Here is a 9,570-nt window from a genome sequence, read left to right on the forward strand (position 1 = left end):
TGGTATATTATGATAATAGCATAGCAGGTAGGACGTTTGCCTTGCACGTGGCTGACCCAGTTTCGACTTCTCCATCCCTCTCAGAGAACCCGGCAAGCTATCAAGAGTATCCTGCCCACACAGCAGAGTCTGGAAAGCTCCTCGTGGCATATTCGATATGCCAGAAACAGTAACAAGTCTCACAATGGAGATGTTACTGGTTCCCGCTTGAGCAAATCAATGAACAACAGGAGGACAGTGCTACAGTGCTATTTATCAGTAAATAAATGTATATGATGATATTTGGGCCACACTCAGCAGTGCTTGGCATTGTTCTCTGTGTGGCTCAGGCAAAAAGGTGATGTAATAAACTGGGCACATGTACGTCAATTGCCTTAGTTCCTATGCTGTCTCTAGTCCTTGCATGTTTGTAATTAGTACTTAAATTTCTGGCAAACCTTTTCTTTCTGGGAAGCTTTACTCAGTCTTTTATTTAAATCATGGCAGAGAGTTTATGTCAACTCCAGCTAGCTTCAGAGTAAGTAACCTGCTTGCATTAACGAATTCTTGTCTATGCTATTTTTCCAAAATAAGCAAAAAACAAACAAAGATAATTGACAAGAATCCCTGCTGCTTTTCAGAGCTCTGTGGAAGAGGTTATATGACATATTAAACTAGGGTTTAGCTATCAGTGTGGGAAAAAGAGAGTCAGGTACATTCAGTTGTTCTCTGAATTGAGAAACCAATTATCAATCAATCCCTCACTTCACCCAGTAAACCAGCTTGTCTTGAACCAAAATATTCACAGGAAACAGAATATTGTAATGCCAGAAAAAAAACTTTTTTTTACCATTACATTGGAAATAGCCCAGTAGAGAGGTCCTTCTGGTGACACAGACACATCTGCAACATATACCTGTTCCCGTGACTTCAATTGCAAGCACATGTTCTTTTCTAGGCAATCTTATGTTCTGTTTACATTATTTAATTTTCACTAACACTCTTTGAGATATGCAGAATAGAGATAACTATTTCCATGAACAGTCTTAGAAACTGAGATGTTGAGAGCCATAGGCATATAATTTGTCTTCTATTCATCTCCTAGAAATGAACTAAAGCAAAAATCTTTGTATCATAAACCTCCATTGGTGCATTTCTTTTCTCCCCTCCCACTATTGGGGTATTTTCTTGTTCTTGTGCTGATGTAGCAGACAAGTGGTGAACAGGCAGACTAATATAGCAATGTAAAAAAATTTTTGAACAGAGTCTGTAAAATAGAAATCTTGGGGTCGTTCTTCCCTGTAGATATGATAGTTGACCAGTGCAGTATTTAAAAGTACACACTTTGGTGCTCATATTGGTAGCAAAGACACTAAAATTGAAATGATACATAGAAGATTTGCATGGCCACTGCATAAGGACAATGCCCGAATTCCTAGAACTTTCCATATTTTAAATGAGGTTTTTAAGTAGGACAAATGCAAAGGTGGACTAAAATTAATATGAGTGCTAGTGCAGAGTGTTGGGCACGTTGGTGATAGTGAGGTATATAGTGATTGTATATCAAGGCAGAAACACAAACTCTATCTTAAAATGCTACCTTAACTACACAGCGAAAAATTAATTATAAATAAACAAAATTAAACATTTAAAATGTTTCCAAGTGCTGGACTAATTGTACGGTGAATAGAGTGCTTGCCTTGCTTGCTACTGTCCTAGGCTCAGTCCCCAAGACTGAATATGGTCTTCTGAGCATGCCAGGAGTGATCCCTGAGCATTGCTAGTTATGGCCCCCAAACCAGAAAAATTTAATTAGTTAAAGCCATGAGTTCTTTTATAAAATCTAGATTTTATATTCTCTTTAAAGACTAAGATCTGGAAACAGACTTATACCTTATACAGAGGACAACAATAGGGAGAGGAGGAAGCCCCTTGATTTAACCATCCCTTCTCTTGTTTCCTAAACCTTCCTTTTCACACACCTTCATACACATAGAATCTCCCATAGGTATTTACATTTATAGCCATTTTAGGGATACTTTATTTATTTTTACTAATGTGATTTAATATATTTTTATTTATTATTGCTTTCCAATACTAAGTAAAATATGAAAATATAGCTTATATCTGAATATGTCAAGAAGCACTATCACACTCACCACCAAATTTCTAATTCTGTTTTCATGATCATACTGACACCATTTACTCTTTTCTTTCACCTCTTTCCCTACAACCTCTGGCAGTCATTGTGTTTTTCCTAGAGCCTGGGTCACTTTTGTTGTGATTTTTCTGTTTATTTGCTATGGTTATTAGTATTTCACACTTTAGACAAACCATTTGGTAATCATAACTGAGAATAATCACTTCATGGTCCATCCAAGTCATTATGTAAAAAATTATTTTGTCTTTCTTGACAGCTAAGTAATATTCCATTTAATATATAGTGCACAACTACTTTAGCCATCCATTTATGTTGTTTCCATGTCTTGGCTATTATAAATGATGAATATAAATATCCATATACATTTTCTTCTTTTTAATATTTAAATTTCCTTTCTTTATTTTTTTCTTTAAAAGTGCATTTTTAATTTTTTAAAAATTTTTATTAGTAAAACTCCATGTGGTAGAGTTGTTGACTTTACAAATTTTTGTGCTTGGGTTTCAGTTATACAATGATTGAGTACCCATACCTCCACCAGTGCCCATTCCCCACCTCCAATGCTCCCAGCATCCCTCTCACCCCCCACCCCCTCATCCCACCCCACTCCTGTGGCAGGGCATTCCCTTTTGTTCTCTCTCTCCTTTGAGGTGCTATGGTTTGCAAAAGAGACATTGAGTGGCTATCATGTTCAGTCTATAGTTTATTTTCAGCATGCATCTCTCATTCTGGGATGGTCCTCCCAACACCATTTACTTGGTGCTCCCCCTCTCTATCTGAGCTGCCTTCTCCCTCAGTATGTACAGCTGGCCTCCAAGTCATGGAGTGAACCTCCTGGTACTTATCTTGGCTATTCTTGGGTGTTAGTCTCCCAATTTGTTACTTTATATTCCCCAGATGAATGCAATCCTTCTATGTCTGTCCCTCTCTTTCTGACTTATTTTGCTTAGCATGATACTTTCCATGCAGTACCACTTGTATGTAAATTTCATGACTTCATCTTTTCTAACAGCTACATAGTATTCCATTGTGTAGATGTGCCAAAGTTTCTTTAATCAGTCATCTGTTCTTGGGTACTTGGGTTTTTTTTTTTCAGATTATGGCTGTATCGTTCCAATTTTAGTAAAAAATATGGAACGCTTCACGATATGGGCTGGAGCGATAGCACAGCGGTTAGGGCGTTCGCCTCACAAGCGGCCAACATGGCCGACCCAAGTTCGATTCCTCCGCCCCTCTCGGAGAGCCCGGCAAGCTACCGAGAGTATTCGATATGCCAGACACAGTAACAACAAAGTCTCCAATGGAGATGTTACTGGGCCCGCTCGAGCAAATCGACGATCAACGGGAGGGCCTTTACCTTTACAGATTATGGCTATTGCGAATAGTGCAGCAATAAACATAGAAGTGCAGATGTAATTTCGACTGTACTTTTTGCCTCACCGGGATATATTCCCAGTAGTGGTATTGCTGGGTCAAATGGGAGCTCAATTTTTAATTTTTTGAGAATCGTCCATACTGTTTTCCAAATGGGTTGAACCAGTCGGCATTCCCACCAGCAGTGAAGGAGAGTCCCCTTCTCATTTTTTTATTCTTAAAGAAACCACTCCAACACCACTCCAGAGAGTCTAAAATTACTCCCAAAAATGTTTGGCTTGGTAGTATAGTCCTGAAGTCTCAGGCCTTGGCTTGAAATATGGTGCTATACTTAGACCCAGCAGTTTTTAGAACAACCAATGTTACAACATGTTTGAGCACCGTGTGGAACTGGGGATTGACTTTATTCTTTCATTTGGCAGTCCTCTGCTCTACTACTTGAGCTCTCCCCCCAGTCCAGGGGTGTATATATCTTTCCAATTAATGTATGTATATTCTTTGGCTAAATGCCTATGAGTGACATTGCTGATTTGTATAATATGTCTACTTTTATTGTTTTAAGTATTTTACATTTTTGATCCCATTTTATTTTTTGAGATATATCAAGTTGTACTTTATGAGTCTGGGAGTCACTCCATGGGATATTCAGACCACATGGTCATTGCTAAGGTCCAGCAATATAGTGCTGTCCAAGCCCAGTGGTACTTAGAAACTTCAGGGCTACAACAAGCAATTCTGGGAGGTCTCTAGTCCTACACCTGGTAGTACCTGAGAAGGTGCGAAGCATGCAAGTCCTAGGACTGGATATAGAGCACTATTCAGAAATGCCTAGCCCCTGAGATATCTGCCCAGCCTAAATTTGATTTTTTTAATAAAATACAATCAAATCTTGACTTTCTATTGTACCTTCTTTGGAATATACTACATCATGCTGAAGTTGGTGACAATTTCTCCTTGTGCCTTCATAGGAAAATATTAGTGTGACTTCATTCATCTATGAATAGCAAGTTAAGTACTTGTAAGTTTTGATCTAAACCTGAGTAAAGGAAGTGTTTTCTCTAAGACGTAACTCTTGAGTTGGTACTTGAGGTATAAGTAAGATGTAGCTGGGTGAAGGTAAAAAGGCAAAGGCATCTAAAGTAGACAATCTGTGCGAAGCTATGCTTACAATGGATCTTTGTGTAAGAGGAACCTCAAGTTAGTCAGTTTCACTGGGGGGAAGGAGTGAGAGAATGAACGCCTTCCCCATGAATGGATCTCAATAGCATTTTGTGGCAGGAGAAAGAATGACAGCTATTTCATAGTGAAGAAACAGGTACTTGTTGAAATACTGATGAATTCAACCACTGAATGACATGGTAATATTTTCATTTAAGATATGTTATCTAGGGGTCACATAAAGGGTGGATTTAAAGGCAAGCAAAACGAGAAGCAAGAACTTATCAGAAACTGATGCATGAATACAAGGAGGAGGTCATGAAGGACTCATTTGAGAAATCCTATAGGACGTAAAAGCAGGAAATCAAGAGATGTTTTGACATTTATAGAATGATAATTGTGCGCAGAATGGTATGAGGGGAAGGAGCTAGTTCAACTTTTTCTGTAATGCTTTAATCAGCTTTTTCAGCCTGCTCAATAAGCAGTTCCCAGTCTGATGGGACACAACCAAATGACAAGGAATGAACTCCCTTATACCACACATAGTTCCCATTTTAATTATTAGAAGCTACTTCTTATATTGCTTCCTTTTATTGAGTCAAAATTGCCCTTTCCTTTCTTCCACAACTAGTTCTAACCTTTTGGAGTTGCAGCAACAAGTTTATCCCTGTTCGGTATGACAGCATTTCAGGTACTTGATGACGAGAATTTTTTTTAAAAAGAAGAATAAAAGAAAATACCTTAATTCTTGATGAGATTCAGTATTCTCCACTGTACCCTTAGCACACAGGATATTCAAATTCTGCCCATTCAACCAGTACTTTGTATATCCTTGATATCAACCCCTTGTCAGATGTGTATTCGGTGAATATCCTTTCCCATTCTGTAGACTGTCTTTGTATTTTAGTCACTGTTTCTTTGGAGGTGCAGAAGTCTCTTAGTTTAAGATAGTCCCATTTATCTATCTCTGCTTTCACTTGCTCAGCCAGTGGCATGGCATCTTTGAAAATACCATTAGCCTCAATGTCATAGAGGGTTTTGCCAACTTTGTCTTCAATGTACCTTATGGTGTCTGGTCTAATGTTGAGGTCTTTAATCCATTTTGATCTTACTTTTGTACATGGTGTTAGGCAGAGTTCTAAGGATATACAAAGTACTGGTTGAACTCCACAAGAAGAAAACATCCAACCCCATCAAAAATGGGGCAATGAAATGAAAAGAAACTTTCTCAAAGAAGAAATCCGAATGGCAAAAAAGCACATGAGAAAATGCTCTACATCATTAATCATCAGGGAGATGCAGATCAAAACCACAATGAGATACCATCTCACACCTCAGAGACTGGCCCACATTCAAAAGAACAAAAGCAACCGATGCTGGCACGGATATGGAGAGAAAGGGACACTCCTTCACTGTTGGTGGGAATGCTGACTAGTTTAGCCCTTTTGGAAAACAGTATGGACATTTCTCAAAAAATTAGAAATTGAGCTCCCATTTGACCCAGCGATACCACTCCTGGGAATATATCCCAGAGAGCCAAAAATGTGTAGTCGAAGTGACATCTGCACTTGTTTGTTCATTGCAGCACTCTTTACAATAGCCAGAAACTGGAAGAAACCTGAGTGCCCAAGAACAGATGACTGGTTAAAGAAACTTTGGTACATCTACACAATGGAGTACTATGTAGCTCTTAGAAAAGATGAAGTCATGAAATTTACATACAAGTGGTACAATATGGAAAGCATCATGCTAAGTGAAATGAGTCAGAAAGAGAGGGATAGACATAGAAAGATTGCATTCATCTGGGGGATATAAAGTAACAAAATATGAGATTAATACCCAAGAATAGCTGAGATCAACACCAGGAGGATTACTCCATAGCTTAGAGGCCAGGCGGGTATTCTAGGGGAAGGGGCAGCTCAGATAGAGAAGGGAGCACCAAATAAAGGGTGTTTGGAGGATCCTCCCAGGAGGGGAGATGCATGTTGAAAGTAGACTATGGACTGAACATGTTTGCCATTCAAAGCCTCTTTTGCAGACCACAACACCCAAAAGGAGAGAGAACAAAAGGGAATGCCCTGCCACAGAGGCAGGGTGGGAGGGGGGGGTGGGGGAGATATTATCCATGGTGGTGGAAAATGGGCACTGGTGGAGGGATGGGTATTTGATCATTGTATGACTGAAACCCAAGCACAAAGATTTGTAAATCTACAACTGTGCCTCATGGTGCTTCACTAATAAAAAAGAAAATTTAAAAAAATATATTATGGAAACTTAAAAAAAAATTCTGCCCATTACTTAAGGCCCAGATATTCACTGCTTCCACATAGTGCTTCTATGGAGAGACTTCAACTTTCTATAGATTAAAACAACACTCAGAATTCTGAGTCTTTCTGAGCCACCTAATCAGCACTAATTTGAACAGGCTTCTCTTCCATCTTTCCCACTGCAGGATGTAATGCCATGAACGGTGTGCACTTGTTGGAGCAGGGTGGAAGCTTCAGTTGGGACAGGATTCTAGAGCAGGCATCCTCAGTCTTATCACAAGACCAATAGCATTAGCAGCATCCTGGAGTTTATTAACAATGCAAATTTTCAGACCCTGACCTCATTTACAATCTCTAGGGCCCGAGGCTAGGAATCTGTGATTCTAGAAGTCTCCAAGAGAGGATTTCTACACATGCTAAGTTTTGAGATGCATTTTCACAGAGGATCTTCATATCTATAGAGCTTTAGGAATCCAGACACACAATTCTTCTCTCCCACACATGGAGGCTTAAGCAGTTTTGAGAATCATTAGTAGTGTCAGCATAATCTGTGTCTCTTGCAACACTAAAAGAAGGACCTTCAAGCAGGCTAATGAAGTTTTACAATCCAGCGGTTATGAGAAAGACTTTTTTCAATTAAAAAAAAATGAAAGTAAAAGAAAACAAAACAGAACAATATGCCTTTGGTCAATCCATTACCGGGAGTCTGAGCAGCTGACCTTTTCATTCTGCCTGTGCTGTGTACGCAACAACTCTGTAACCTTTTCCAGCTGGAATAGAAAGTTCAATTAAGTTTGTTGGCTCAGAATTCTGCCTGTGTCCCGGAGAGCAGATTAGGCACTAAGGGGCTGCAATTATCCATCTGCTGCTTCTGCAAAACTGAAAAGAATGCACACGTGCAATACCTATCTCTGGGCATACGCAGAGGCAGATATATTTACATCCATATGCACATGTGCACATGCCTAGGCTAGGGGTAGGCATGGCTGCAGATGAGAAATTCAATTGTTTCCACAATTGGGTTCTCTATGCATTCTGGGAATGATTTTAGGTGAAATGTGTGACTCAGAAACGGGACTGCCCCATTCTTTCTTAGTTACTACATGTATACACTTCTTTCTTCTTAGCTGGACGTTCTTTCTGACCAGCACTTGGGTTTTAAGGGCAAAAACCTGGATTTGGTAATGGGTAGGGTCATTTATGAAAGCCGTCTTCAGCTTTCAGGTGTCTAAACGCCAAATCTTCTTTGCTTGGGGAAGGAATGTGTGTCGTTCTTAAAAACACGAACTTAAGGACTTGGTGTCTAAATCTCAGTGCAGGGATTGCACACTGTGTAAACCTGAGCAAGCCCCTTTCACTCTCTGAGCAAGAGATTACTCATCTGTAAAATGGGAATAACATTATTAACTTTTAGAAAGCGGCTGAGGAAATTAAACAGGCAGCATATTTAATTATCTGGCACATAGTTTCTATTTAATAAATGGTAGCTGCATCTTAATGGTATACAGAGTCACTCAGGCATTATATAGAAGTTGTGATGTCTGGGTCATTAAATTTCCCTGACACTTGTGTACTATGTCTGAGCCACCATTGATCTTTGCCCTGATCCCTTAGTGTCTCACTCACTCAATGGCTCTATCCTGTCTTGCTCACCTGTCCGAATCTTAAGTCTTCTCTGAATTCCATGCCCAAGCTGATGTGTTCTCAAGGACATTCTTTGAAGATCAGGGCAATGAGTTTTTTTGCAGTTGTAAATAGAATCAAATAAGTCTTCCACCCTGTCTCATCTCATAGCATAAAGCTTTACATGAATGATTAAGACTTTACATAGTATTTGAACAAAATCCCATCTTCTCAGATACCTTGTAGGACCAGTAGAATCTGACTCTATCCTGACCTTATTAGGTATTGATTCTGGCTCGCCATGTTCCAAAGGCAACTACTTGTGCTTGAGGCCCCCAAATACCCACACTCCCTCCTACCTGGGGATGTTTGTGGTGCTGTTTCATGCCTGGTATGCTTTTTGCCTAGACACTGGCCCTTTTTCACCATTAGGGACCTCCTGCTTGGAAAGTCTTCTTGGACTGTCTTTTCTAAATGACTAGTTCAAGCAGTCACTTCACCCTTCAAGTGCTCTCTTCCAAGTCCCCCACTTCAATTTTTTTTTTTGGTTTGTCATTTGCTTGTTACATATTTATCTATGCTCATGTCTCTGGATTATAGACTTCCTAGAAAAGGGAGCTGGCTGTTTTGTTAAACACTTTATCTTCAGAACAAGACAAGTCCTTGATGACTAAGAAGGGACCAGTTAGTATTTGATGAATTAACAAGCTAATGGGTGGAAATCTGAAGTCTCTTTTCGATAACATTTCCTTGAATCTTTTTCTCTTAATTTTTTCTTCTTCTGGGTCTCTGTTCTTTGGCTGTAAAACTCACTGATCAAAACACATCAGCACATCTTGCTCACCCTCCCAGTCTCTACCTTATTGCTATGTTATTCCCTGTTAAACTGTCATCATCTTTTCTGTTGGTATATTTTATAAATTAGATTTAATTTCACCAATGGGTGTGGGTATGCCATACATAAGAAAAGTTCCACTTGGATAGTCTGAAACAAAGTTTTTCATAAAATTT

General features: G+C 39.3%; 1 non-coding gene across 1 annotated transcript; it reads left to right on the forward strand.

Annotated features, from left to right (window-relative positions):
• The first annotated feature begins 1,327 nt into the window (after positions 1-1,327).
• On the forward strand, positions 1,328-1,434 carry LOC130045860 (U6 spliceosomal RNA). Its single transcript, XR_008795629.1, has one exon. It is a non-coding gene; the product is annotated as a U6 spliceosomal RNA (small nuclear RNA).
• Positions 1,435-9,570: the final 8,136 nt, after the last annotated feature.

The sequence above is a fragment of the Sorex fumeus genome, unplaced genomic scaffold, assembly GCF_029834395.1.
Source record: "Sorex fumeus unplaced genomic scaffold, SorFum_2.1 ptg000129l, whole genome shotgun sequence".
NCBI lineage: Eukaryota > Metazoa > Chordata > Mammalia > Eulipotyphla > Soricidae > Sorex > Sorex fumeus.